Source organism: Haliotis asinina, chromosome 15 (assembly GCF_037392515.1).
Source record: "Haliotis asinina isolate JCU_RB_2024 chromosome 15, JCU_Hal_asi_v2, whole genome shotgun sequence".
Classification (NCBI taxonomy): domain Eukaryota; kingdom Metazoa; phylum Mollusca; class Gastropoda; order Lepetellida; family Haliotidae; genus Haliotis; species Haliotis asinina.
The window spans coordinates 2149198-2163687 of record NC_090294.1 but is presented as its reverse complement, the minus strand read 5'-3'; the positions used below and the strand labels follow the sequence as shown (position 1 = coordinate 2163687).

At 46.4% G+C, this 14490-nt stretch overlaps 1 protein-coding gene across 2 annotated transcripts in view; it reads right to left on the bottom strand.

Moving 5' to 3' along the window:
- The window catches only part of LOC137265451 (alpha-(1,3)-fucosyltransferase C-like), a 36276-nt gene extending 22145 nt beyond the window's left edge, over positions 1-14131 (bottom strand). Inside the window, exon 1 of one of the 2 annotated variants that reach the window (XM_067800852.1) lies at positions 13939-14131. The gene's annotated coding sequence lies outside the window, so the exon portion shown is untranslated. The remainder of the gene's footprint in view (positions 1-13938) is intronic. The other variant, XM_067800853.1, reaches the window with a different exon arrangement.
- Between the last annotated feature and the right edge of the window lie 359 nt (positions 14132-14490).

Below are 14490 nucleotides of genomic sequence, written 5' to 3'. Positions count from 1 at the left end.
GTGCCGGCAAATAGATCTGCCACAGGGCTTGTTTTTCAAGCCACGCTTTGGCTTCCTCCGGGGGTACTCGCGCTATTTTAGCTAGCTTATCTACTGCGCTACCTCCTTTCCAGTACCCACGCGGGCTGTAGTAAATAGCCTCAAATTTTTTCATGTCCATACGCGTATGTGTTTATCCCATCAATAGCTATCCAACGTTTCGTGTCCATAGGCGACAGGGACGTCTTGTTTATAGTCAGTCCGTATATCTTATGTCCATCACTTCTAAGTGTGTTCATTTTATGTCTAAAGGTACGGGTCTTGAACAGGGCTTCCTTGAATCTGGCGTGTTTGATGTGTTGTTTCACCACATACTTCTTAACCCCCTTAGCCTTCCGGATCTCACTATTGTCGGCTTTCAGTATGGAGTACATCTTAGGTCTCAAACCTATGTACTCGGCTATGGGCGTGCCAGCACACTCGTCCTTCATCTTACCTAGGACCTTTTTATTTACCGTACTGTGTATGGCATGGGTCTTAGGGTAGTCGCTGGTGTCGTATAAATCGAGGTGTTTTTTCATGTCCTCGTACACGTCCTCGGTTCGAATCTCCATCAGCAGGGAATCCGTGTCAGTGTACAGCACTTCACACCTGGCACCGTACTGTTTCTTGAGCTCGTTGTAGTAAAAGTCGTACATCAGGTGTTTGGATAAATCGAGGATGCTCATCCCCACGTAAACAGGCCGGTTGAATTTTATGTGGCTTTTCTTCATGTGTAGGGCAACCAGGTTGTCTGTGAATATCTTACTACGGTTGAATGCCGGACTGGCTATCAATCTCCTGAGCTTGTCTTCCTCACTCGACCGAACCAGCTTCACGGTTACGCGTTTCCTCAGGTTTTCCATAGTCTTACCAAACACCGAGTTATTCATGAGCTTGTAGAGATTTTTCTCAAAATCACTGGTTGCTTTTTTTCGTAGGTCTGTGTTCATTCTGATGTAGGGCTCCATCCATGGGCTCTGGTCGAACATGAGCACCCTGTGTATTTTGGTCAGCCTCATACCCAACGACAGGTACAGCTGTAGGTTGCGATAGTGAACGATGTACTTGGTCTTATTCATTAAGTTAGGCACGAGTTTTTCAACGTCTGTCACACGACCACCTGACAAGTTATGTTGGTACTCAGACATCCAGTCTGTGTTAACCCTCATACGTTCGGGGGTCAGGGGGTAGCTGTTGTGCGATGTGTGTAATTCCTTGGGATACTCTAAGTCAACTTCGAGGATATACCCTTTGTTCGAATCTGGTGCGACCCCCATAACATCAACGTGGGGTACCCATTCGAATCCCCCTGTAGGTAGATACTGGCTCATGGCCCAGCCGTACAGGTTGTTTGCGTCGAGGTATAGAATGTGATTGGTTGGTTTGTTAGGATCGTAACCTTTCACGTATTGATTATTTGCTTTCGCGTATCGTTTGGATGCCATGGAAATCCCACCTCGCAAGCCTTTCTCAATGAATAGGTGCATGTCGTAATCTGTGAGCAATTCCAAATTAACTCCGGTCTTTTTAAGCAAGGCGTCCCACGACAGACCTGGGCTGGTGTAATACCATGCGGGTTCGAGTTTATACTGCTTGAAACATGTCCGCCTAAACGTTTCAAACACGTCGGCTAACAGCAGTACATCTGTCCTCAAGTACAGGTCGTGATAATCACCCAGGTTCTTACAGCCCAGTTTATTCCATACGTTAGTCGCGTGCGAGTAATCATCTCGTGAGACGGACGCCTCATTCAGCTTGCTATAAAAGCAGTCAATAGGGGGTAGTCTGGTCTCGGTGAACTTGACCCAACTATCCATGTACTCATAGGGGTACACACCCTTCCTCATAAGCAGGGGTCTAGTCTCGGCGTCTGTGTATCGATCGGTGATAGGGAAGGTATTGTTAGCCTTGACCAGACTGTCGAGTGACGACAGGAGGAACTGAAACGAGTCAATGAACCTAAGTCCGTTTAAGCTGAAGGAGATGTATCTCTCCATGTTGTTGGGGATGCACGTTATATTACCATCGATTTTCGCGATGGCCTGCATGATCAAGTGTGAGTCGTACCCTCTCAAGTTGTGAAAGACAACGGGGATGTTTATTGTCTTAGGGTTGATTTTAAGCTTGAGGTTGCACGCGCTGTGAGCGGCGCCTCTATACTTACCAGTTATGTGACAGTGATCTCTCACCGAATCACCGTTAAGTGGTGATTCACACACGTGACAGTTAGTGCTACTAGCGTGGGCTAGCCTGTCGACTCGGGTCAGACGCATGGGAGCGATTTTATACAATGCATTCCTAATAATTTTTTCTTCCTCCTGCAAACACTTTAGAAACCTTTCAGCCGCGTCAGGCCCCCTATACACTACTGGAGCTTTCGTTTCCCCGTCACAACGGACGACAATGTATCCAAACGAACAGGCTTTATGCTCTTGTGTCTTGTGGGTGAAGCTACCACTGGGAGCCTCGCCGGCGGCAGCCACTAAGGCTTCGAAGTCGGCGTATATGATATAAGGCACAGACATTTGGTTCTTGTGGTTACTGAATTTTAGGATATTATCACCTTCCTTAGGCATGTCGACTCGTATGGCCGTCTGCCCCACACCTTGGCAATCATCCCGGTGGGATTCTAATAAATCAGCTCGACTGAAACCGTGTAGGCATCGTACACAAAAGTGTTTTTCCCCAACGTGTTTCGACTGGTCGTGCAACAACCGGCTGAGATGTTTTATCCACGTGTAGTGATACTTTTCACCTCCCTGGATCATGAATATATTGATAACTTGGCGATCCTTCACCGGGCTGACCCTGTGTACTATTGTTGTGTTACCTTCGTGCCCAAAGACATTTATAGCCAGATTATTCTGTTTTTCTACTTTAGTGATCTGGGATATTGGGGTGGGTTCATCTATACCATCCCAATTAAGCCCATCATCTTGGGGATAGCTAGAAAGCCTATCTGAATTCTTGCCAGCTGGAAATAAGGCTGACCTGATAGCTAACCTCAGGCAATCGTTTCCTCTATTCTTAACGTTTACTATGGCATGTTTGTTCTTATAGTAGGGAGGCAAGGCTAGGTATGACCCGCCTCTGAACGGCACGTAGTTAGCTATGTCTAGATAGACATTATCGATTTTATCTACAGCCCACCCGGACCCTAAGTGTGTGTAGCGTTCTAGGTATTCTCGTATCTGCTGAAAACTGGTATCGATTGATGTATCAATGGTCTCTGCATGTGTGACGACCTCTTGTTTACCTCGGAAGTAAGGCTGAACATACTCAGTGGTACTCCCAACCTGCTTATCGAGCGACATTTTCACTGTGATCTGAAACTTGATACTTCCTAGGTTATTTAGTTCCTGGTTGACCTTATCAGCTATCAGAGGCTTGATATCTGTAATGTCTATGTTTCTATCAACGCGCATGCGCCAACCTCTCAAATAATTGCCTACGGCGTGCTCAGTGCGCACGAACTGTAGGTCAATAGCTCTATTCTGTCGTAATAATTCTACAAGCTGTGGTTTTCTCATACGGGAATACCCGCCTAAACCCAAATCGTGTGCCTCGGCTTTCAGTTGTTTTACAGTGGGACGTGCTACGGGGGCATGTGATAACAATGCGGTTAACCCGGCTCTCCCCAGGTTTGAATAACCCGTGTGTCCAAGCTGTTTTGCTTGAGCTTTTAATTGTTTTACCGTAGGAGGGGCTTCTAAACCTAGTAATCTCAACAATGCTGACTTCCGCATTCGAGAATACCCGATGACACCTCTCTGTTTTGCGACCCGCTTGAGCTCGCTTACAGTAGACATCGTGTTTACAAGTAAGAGAACCAATGCCTAATTGGTTCACAGTAAGGGGAGGTAACCCTTAAGTGGCTATCTTGAGCAGTCGCCTACGTTCTTTTATGTAGCCTTTTTTATTCTCGTAGATGAGTTGATGTCTGACTACGTTCGCTCCGTGAGCTTTACATAGACAGTAATGTCCTTTAACCCCGATACCACACACAGAACACGTGTAGTTAGGACTTCCCATATGGAAACAACAGAACCCCTGATTCCTGCATTTCCTACCACAGGCCTCGGTCTTCCCCATAAGTATGTATTCGCATCGGTATGGAGCGGGTCTCATGTTTACTTATATAGGTATTTTAATTTAATTGCTTCGCAACCAACGCAGTAGCTGCTATACCCAACACTATGAAGCCCAGTTCACGATTCATTTGTCCCTTGGATGGTGTGTAGTATTGAGCGAGTGTGGGTTTATTGAGCGGTTCCAATTGTTTACCAGTTAGTAGGTAGTATTCTTTCATTGCTTCATCGACATCGTTGAATGTTTTAATGGCATGGTTTTCACGCTTGAGTTGTTCGTTAATAAAATCGATCCTCTGGAGGCGTTTTTTAACGTACTCAGCCTGTGCCCTTTGTAATTTCTCAGTAGCGAGATCGTGCCGCTTCCTTTCTTCCTGTATTTCAGCCGCGTGATCATCTCATAGTTTCGAGAAGAGGAAATTACTCCCGGAAAATGCCAGGGCATTCACTAACGCCCCACCGACCATCATAGCTATCGTGGCCATCCTATATTTATTTCATTATATTATCAGGTATGATCCCTTGTTTTACTAGGATGTCTTTTGTGGCCATCGCCATACCAAGGTTCATTATGAGCATACCCATATCCTGCAGGTTGAAATCTAGCTTGATAGTTGGTTGTTTAAGCACCATTTTAGTCAACCGAGCGTACCCTACTGCTAGACTGGCTACCACTGTGGCGTGGTATGCGTCGTTGACGAACGTTTTCCCCTCAGACATTATGTATATGATATAAAATATTAAAATTATAACATGATATGCGGATCAATAGTGGGGCCTGCCGGCGGCGTGGGGGGCTCACTGTTGGGTGGTGGCTCACTGTGGGAGGGTACCCCCACGTATAACCATGTTATAACCACGGCAGCAGTTACACCTACAGCCAACAACAGTCGGGTTGGGTTGGTCACTTTATGTTGGTTACACCACCGTTTTTTACCGGCAGCTACTCTCTTAGGATTCTTCTGCCTGGTTACTGTTGAAGTGGTCTCCACCGTCACTGTTGGGGGTGGGGTCTCCTCCACTGGGGTTTCCTGTGCAGCATCCATCTATACTATTATTATTATTCTTTCTCTCAAATTGACAATGTTTTGCCGTGATAATCGCCGCCGTCACTGGAGCCAACAACATACCATATTTGTGGTACAGCCCGCAGCTGATAGAGCTCACGGCGTGTTCGATAAAAGGGTCTTTCTCGAGGTCCTCCCACAGGTAAAGTCGGCGCTCTGGTGGAATGGGAAGGAAGTGTGATACAATACCGGTGTATATCTGGGTCATAGCCGATCCTATTGTCTTTGTCATTTCTGCTCCGAGCCGGGACTCGTATCTAGCGTACAGCTTATCGATTTCTTCGGCTGACATTTTGTGAATTTTATCTGGAGTGTAGTCTCCAAAGTAATGTTTGGCTTTACCACCAACAGCCAACGCCACCAGTTTCTCTCGCTTGGGGGAATCCCCCACAGTGGGGCCTGCCGGCGGCGTTGGGGAGACCCCCAATTGTTCGAGCAATTCCTCACACTCCATCTTATAATATAACAAGTAAGATTTAGTTTTAACTATATAATACCCGATGCAGACAAAACACAGAGAAATGAAGGTTAAGTTGCACACGACAAATACTTCAAATATTATAGCTATGCTTAGCATTTGCTTAGCTTTGCTTAGCTTTGCTTAGCACACTATATATGCTACTGGTTGGTCGGTTTTTAGAACGAGCTTAGCGTGTTTAGTTTCAGCGAGCTGTTTCTTCACCCGTTCCCGTTCTAATTTACTCATCACATCGTTCTCTCTCAAACACTCCTCGAACGAATCCCTGTCCTTGCAGTGAAATAAGGCCACCCATCGCGTCTGCTCCCTGAGGTCTTTCAACACCGAGTTGAACTTCTGCGTTAGCACCCAGACGCTGTGATTTGCATGCCGGCCGGAGAAGGCCAGGTACGATAGCATGTCTCTCTTTTTTGTTATCTCGCGATTAGCGCTGCAGTCGTCCAGTATGAACAGCGTCGGTTCCCCTTTAAATCTCTCGTGAAGAGCTTTCAACCAGTCCTGCAGGCGTGTTCCAGGGTCGATTTTGTGTACGTCCGGGTCCGTCATCACCCAAGGTCGCGCGTACGTTTTATTCATGCTCAGAGTAGGGCACATGATAACGATGTTATCGAAAACATCCTTGTAGTAACCCTCTAACATATCCAACACGAAAACGGTCTTCCCACAGCCAGTCTGCCCGCATATGATAGCGCAGTGTGGGTCAGTGGGTAACCCCAGGGGGTACCCCCCACTAGTAGATGGCTTGCACGAATCTCCCATTGTCTATATTAAGTTGCGCGTCCATAATAACGTACAGATATAATTTCAACTTACCAGCGGTTTGAGCCTTCTTAGTAATCTGGATGGTTATCCCTTCGCTGCCGTTATCTATACGGCGCCCGCTACCGTGCAGTTTATCATCATCCGTGGATCGCATGTCCAACCATAGGGCGTACTTGGTGGTCAGGTATTCACCGATCTGCACGGAGCTTAGGTCCAGGTCCTTTGTTATGTAATCCCCCACTGGTAGCTTTTTTATCTCATCCCACTGCTGGTGTGGTCTCATACCATGACTGAACAGCTGGTTGGGCACGCCCTCGATGGTCACTTCCACCTTTTCAATCTCGGGGTTGAAAAACTTCTCGCTGTCCCTCTGGAATGGCTCGTAATCCTCCACGGGGATGACCAGGATACCTTTCATCGATCACGCCGGCACGTTCAGATTGATATTCCACACAGTGTCGCTCTTATCTCGCACGATTGATCTATGCCTCAGTACGCGATCGTATAGGATAGCCATCTTCCCAGAGTACTGGCTTCGAACCTGCCTGGCCAGCTCCGGGCTAGTGACCATGTCGAACTCCAGAGAGATGTTGTCTATGGTATAACTGGCCTCATCACCGTTCGGCGTACGCACTACTTTGCTATAGTCGTTAAACGTGAGCTCGTATTCGAGTCTATCACCCAGCGCGGCCTGGTAAAACGGCGCGTGTCCCGTGAGCAACTCGAAGTCGAGCGGTACGCAGAATCGATTCCCGTATGCTAGAGCGATGGCTTTTTCACCGTCCGATAGCTTGTCTTGCTGGTCTGTCGTGAAGACGTATCCTATGCGCGCCCGGGTTGATTTGCTGATGCCCTGGTACACATCATTGACTCGTTCTCCATCGCTTTTCCTGAGATCCTTGTAGCAGTGAAACACGTCGCTGTCGTCGATGCTCAGCACCTCGTTACCGCTGATCTTGACGGTCGTTTTCTTGATGATAGCTCGACCCACGTTCCGCACTAGCTCGCGTTTATCGTTGTCGGAGGTCAACGTGATATTGAACGCCAGTCGAACAGTGCCTGGTACAATGAGGTCATTCTCACCAAGGTTTGGAAATCTAACCAGCAGAGTTTGATTCTGGTCTATCTTGCTGGGATTGTTGGTGATGGTCACCGACTGTCGCACGGCTCTGGCGCCTAATGGCTCTCTCAATCTTCTGAAAGGATCTAATTTTCTGCCGTACATTGTTATATAAAAGAAATATATTTTTAATACTAATGGATGAAGACATAGATATGACGGAGATGCCGGGCGCTAGTGCCCAGGCATTCGATGATGAGCAGGAGACCTCATTTACTAGTTCACCATTGAACCAAGAACTCTTGGAAACAACGGTAAATGATTATTACGAAAGTTTAAGAAGAGATAAAAACTACGTTGAACCACAGGGTCGATACCATAAGAATTTTTTTATTGATACAAAGGGTGTTCTACGCCTTAAGTCTGACCCAGGGGTTGACCTCTTTAACAAGAGCAATAAAAAACCACTGGCCTTGTCAACTCTAGCCAGCCGCCATGGTGTCGAATTTATCCGTAAAAATCTAAACATGAATGATTACGGTGGTGCAATACCTAAGGCCGTTAAAGAAGATCTGCAAGCTACCAGATCCCACCTCACCATTAGAGATGAAATGACACCACAGCGTGCTACAGAAGCCTCGGACAGCATAGAAAAACTGTTGAGCACCTACTGGGACAAACCGTTACCGGGGTTTGACTTTCCGGTAAGGGAACTGCACGGCTTAGACGAAGCCGTGAAACGCGTGCGTGGAGAACTCGTGAACAACATGGGGAAACTGAACGAAATCGACGAGCACATCGCTAAGGAAAAAACCAAACTCAACGAAACTGAAAACGATGATATGAAGCGTCGTATCAATGAACGACTACGTGATTTAGAAGACGAGAGACGTACACGATTGGAAGCCGCTTCCTCGAATCGTGAACAGCTTCGATCCCAGATCAGTCGTATTCGGGAAACAATCGATAGAATACTGAATGAGGATACAACTTTAGCCAACAGGATTCGGATATTGTTCCGGGAGCAAGGGATCACCATCGCCAGCATTCTAACTGCATTGGGTTTCATCATATCAACCCTGGTGGTGTCACTGGTGGGAGGAACCCCTGTGGGGCCTGCCGGCGGCGGGGGAACTCCCACAGGCGGCGGGGTTAAAGACTGGATAAAAAAACTCGGGGAAGGCCTAGCTAAACTGGCTGGTAAAGCCGCCGAAGCCCTTCCCGGCATCCTGGGTAGCATCGTCTCGTGGTTGTTGAGCGCTCTGTCTAAAACTGCCATGTGGCTCAGTCAAAACCTGTGGGCAGCCATCGTCGCCGTGGCGGGTCTGGTGTACGTAGCGGCTAAGAAATCTTTAACCAAATAAGTCCCAAAGTTACCCCACCAACCACTAGGGCCGTTTTATTATCAATATGCTGCTGATAGGGGGGTACCCCCACATGTATATGGGGGTGTGGTGTTGGTTGAATTTTAGGCTCCGGAGGTGGCGCCACTATACCCTTTTCACGTGGTGGGATGTGTGCGATATAGGGGGTGTTAATATCGGGGTTGATACCCAACTTTTGGTCCGCCGTGGCTATGACTATTTTGTTGTTATAACCCACCACTTTTTTTATTCTCAGTTGCATATCACTCGGGGCCATGTACAGCCCCACACCAAACACGTAATTGACTTTCGATCTGGCGTATTCTAACACGTTTTGGTAACGGTCGATGGCCCGCGGGAGATCAACTGGAGAATTGATAGCATCCTCAACGTTGGAAACGAATTGTGTCTGAGCGTCGTAAGCAGTTCCCTTACCGAGGATGTTGGAACGCGTCATCGACTGCGCACCCAACAGCGCCCACACGTACGTTCGAATCGAGTCGTTCAACCTGACTACCCCGGCACGAGTGAATCCTTTCGACGTGTCCAGCATGAACATTTTCCACCCGTCTGCGGTTGACTGCTCCACTTTCTGGACTGTGAAAGCAACACCACCTTTAAAGTTCATACGATCATCCCTCCATTCATTACTCGACAAAGCAAAGTCCTGGCGTAGTATATCTCGTTTCAGTAAATCATCACTGACTTCTTTCACTGATCGCGCGCCATCATAAGGAATACCCAACCCGTGGTTCGGCCCCGGCAAACGCCAATCCGTCTTCGGGTTTATTTCGAATTCATTGCAAATACGTTCGTAGGCCCGTCTATCGTACGGGTTGTTTGTTGCGTCCCACGCTTTATCCTGTGGGAGGGGGGCGCTGATCTCTTTAAGGATACGTCTGACCTGGTAGTACACGTGGAACTTGAACACAGACTGACTCAGCGGTCCACGCCGAGTGTCGGCCAATGTCACACCACACCCCGTTGTAGCGCACCACACGGCAAAGTTGAATTGATTCTGCCAGAACTGCATAGGGTTGTTGAACCAAGCGTGGACTGCCTTGATGTTAGTCACCGAAAGCTTATACTTATCGAACACATCTAAAAGCTGGGCATTGAAATACAACTCAGGAGCAACCACGATCTTCATGGGGGAGAAATCTACATCCAGTTTAGGGTAAAACACACCAGGGGAATACATTTTAAAACTATTATATAATGAGCATATATACTCTAACATGTACATAACACTTCCAGGAATAACGAGCGGTGAGGCCGTTCAGCTGACGCACGCGATCGATAACACGTCAGGCCAACTCGAAGTCGCACTCTGCGATATCACCTACCTACCGCAATGGACTAACATTAATATCAGCAACAATAAGCTGTTCGTCAGTGGAACTCGCAGCCAGATAACTGACGGCTACTACAGCGTGTGCTCTCTAAACGACGAGGTCTTCAAACCCTTGGGAGCCGAACTCAAGATGAACGACTCAAACGGTACAGTGGTGTTAATCAACAACGGAAGAACCTCATTGAGGCTCGGCCGACCATTAGCTAGGATACTCGGTATGTCTCCTGACGAGATAAAACCAACAACAACCGTCACAGGCACGAAGGTACCCGATCTAGTACCGTACCGAGAGCTGTACATTCATCTCGGTCAGGTGAGCACAACGTACAACATTCAAGGAGGCCACCCTTCCACTATACTGAGAGCAGTGCCGGTGAAAACTGAGAAATTCAACGACGGTAGAACCGAGTCGTTTTCAACACGGCAGTATAAGAGATTAACCCAGGGCAACATACCTGAGCTGACAATATCGGTGTTAGATATAAATCATAATCCTGTAAATATAGGATACCTCAGCTTAACGCTTCATGTAAAATGACCAGCGCACAAGGGCCCGGAGTGAAAAAATGCGCCAATATTGGGATCTCCGACCTCGGAGACACGCGCGGTTTCGACGCTCCAGGAGTAGATGGTACATCATACGCCTTGCAACTGAAAAACAACATTTACAAACGCGTTGAAATCCCCTCCGGTGGAGCCCTAAGTGATATGATAGATACCACAAGAGCAACAGTAAACACTAAGTACTCCCTTGTCAACACCGGTGATAATAACTGGATAATATACCCATCGTTCGGGGGTAAACTATTCGACTTAGACGATGTTGAGAGCACTACCGTCGCCCGAAACAAGCCATATATACTCGTCTTCACCGAAGATGACAAGTGGGTGTTGTTACCCGATAACGACGACTGGTTTCTCAATATTAGGCTCGTCTCTCCCTACGTGTTCACGGATAACAAAGACAACCACCTAAACAAAGTCGTGAACAATGGAACCATACTCGTGGCTTACGTCCCAACTCAGAGACGTAGCATAGTCGTCAGCCCACTCGACACTATGGCAGCTCACATGCTATCGAGTAAACCGAACATTCAAAACGTGAAATTGCAGTTGGTGTCTGAATTCGAAGGCGTGGTCAGTATACTAGAGAGTCTACCGGCAAACTCAACACTGATCATCAAAGTCTACCTAGGGGAACCATCGGGGAATGATGTCGAGATCGTGAAGGGGATCAAACTCGGGTGGGTGAAACGACACCAGTATCAAGTTTGTAACGTTTACGTGCGGGTGGGTGTCGGCTCCAACACCAGTCTGCAGGGGGTCAACGTGACCGTGGAAAACAAGATATCACTAACCAATATCTTCCTGCCTGCCAACATACACTTCATGGGTATGAAGTTAACCCCTGAATTATTATCAAAAAACCAGTTGGAAATTATGTCGTAATAGTATAATAATGACCAGTCATCGTCCCAACACTACGCTTAACGACCTAGGAGATACGGAGGGATTTGATCAGCCTGGTGAGGAAGATGAATTATACATCCTGCACTTCAAAGACAACGTGTACAGACGGGTGCCGTTATCAGATTTAAAAGAGCCCAAATGGCTGATCAACTTAACATTCACCTCACCTTATATCACATTAAAAGATGATGGGGTGGAAGAATTGGAGTTGGTCTCTAAGATTAGGAATAACGGTATCTGGCCCGGGGATTTCATTTCGGAGGGTGAATTATACATGATAACTCTTGGTACCGGAAAAAATATGTTAAAGTCTGTACCAAAAAATAAATTAACATTTAGCAATAATTTTTATAGTAAATATCTTGATGAAATATTACTCCCTTTTACACTCATCATAGAAGTCTTCTTTTCCTATTTAGGTAATGAAAACACCTCAAGAGTACACCAAATTTTACCCGGGGTGTCAATACACTGGTTTGCCGAACACCTAGACCAATATTGTCGTATTGTTATACAACAGGATACCTACGCGGACCCTATAAACCGCTTAATAAGCCTCAGTGGGGTTTTTATTACAACAGAAGAGTTTATTAGCCTCTCACCTATTGCCCTGAGTAGTAGTCTAGATCTTGTAGACTTTAAATTCATTAATAGATTTTTAACTGAAACCCAATTAAAATATCTTTCAAAATATACATTATAGGATGGGTCTGTACCCAGTCGTAGAGGAAGTAGCGAAGACGCTGGAAACCGTAGATGGGTTCCGCTTGAGGCAGTTATGTGATGTGAAACGTCAACTAGAACAAGACCGTGACACGCGGAAAGCACTATGTAAGAAGTACAATAGAGCTTTCAATATCGTGGACGGGGCTGACACTACCCTTATGGCAACCAGCATGGGACTAGGGGCGGCAGGCGTTGGGTTGTTGGCTACCATCGTGGCTGCACCTATAGTGCTAGGTATTGAAATAACAGCTGGGGTGGCAGGGTTGGCAGGGTTGGCGCTTAAGTTAATATCACGCAGACTTAATCGTAAGGCATTGAAACACGATGAGATCAGGGTTCTGGCCGAAGCAAAGCTGAACACAGTGAGTGAGCGAATTTCCACGGCACTCTCTGACAGTAAGATCTCAGAAGAGGAGTTTCGTTCAATCCTATCTGAACTCAAAAAATATAACGGAATGAAACAAGATATTCGGTCCAAGTCTCGTAAGTCTGCTATCAGCGAGGACGAGAAAAAAAAGTACATAGAACAGGGAATACAAAAAGCCCAGCAAGCCTTTATTATGAACACCAAAGAGATCGTAGGCGGTTCACGTTAAACTGTTTCATCGATATAAACATGACATAGGGGAACACGAGGGTGATAGCCGTAAGCGGGCCACCGATCCTATATGGTCAGTCAAAACTTACAACATAGATAAAGTGGATATGAAAGCCGACGAACCTAACTTATACTACTTGAGGGATGGGCCGGGTAGGGGATTTGTAAGAGAAGAATTATTGATCGTACCGTACGGCACAGTGTTACCTCCTACCAAGACACAGTAATTACCGCCAACTTTTTTGTAGTAGGGGTAATAGTAGCAAGAGCTAAGGGGCCCACCAACGTCTTATTTAGTAAATAAGGCGTTGTAGAGACTTTTTGTGAAAGTGAGCCAGAACTATCATTCCCTATACTACTCGAAATGAGCATTTTTAATGACGGGGTTTCATTTATAACGATGTCAGCAAGTGATTTTGCGTTTGTACCCTATTAGAGTATATGTGACCTTTAAACCAAGCCACCAGTCACCAGCCGTCAGCCACCACACCAAACACCAGGTTTGATACTTTGCCACTAACTACTGGGGGCCGTTCAGTACCGCTTTACCACAGGGACACCCATGGCTGACCCATTTCAGACGCTATAATGTTTACGAATGACTTTACGGGCCAGCCAGACGTCACGGGCTAGTAATGTCAAAAAGTTACCTGCCCGATTTGCATTTAACCAGACCAGACACCAAGAAATGGTGAATTCTAACATATGCTTTTACCAGATCATCGGACAAGCTTGCTATAAATATAGATAGTCCGTCAGAAATCTAACCCGTCTCGGTCGAACGGGCCTTATTCCATACACGGACAAGGGTACTTGTTGCACAACCTTCATTGAGCAAATGTTTCTCAAACAAGGCCCTAATCACATCGGGTATCAGAGCCAAGACGTATATAGGCGGACTTCCTCCATGACAGTGTTTAGCGTTACAAGCCTGCCTTAGCATGACTTACCTGATAACAGCACACCTGTTGCAGCCCAACGCTACGTGGAGACTGTATAGAGAGTCTTGTAGACTATCCCTGCTGTAAGTCGATTCAGTGATTGTTCGGCATGTGTCAAGATCGGGTCACTGTACCCTTCTTTCGTTTATTCTAAAAATACTTTAGCCCGTTGAATTAGGTCAGCGTTCTCGGCTCAATTGGCAACTGCACGCAACATTGCTCTGTCTATTTTTATGCACTCTAAGGTTATGTGCAAAATCGTCATGTGATGTACATGGGAAATACAGCACAGTGCAAAATGGGTCGGGACAAGTTATTTCGGGAGAAATCTCTGCTTTTATGGACATTGAAACCATGTGACTCAGGTTATTGTAACGAGGTTCAAAGGCACACATATCGTTTAGACTTGCATGCACTAATCAAAAGAAGTTAAAGAACACAAGATATTTTCTTATGATTGTAACGAGATATTAAGAGGTCAATTAAAGTCATTTGCAAAAGTGGGGTGCATTTTAGTTCTTTTGAGCGTTGTATGTGATTAAATGTCAATTAAGTACATAA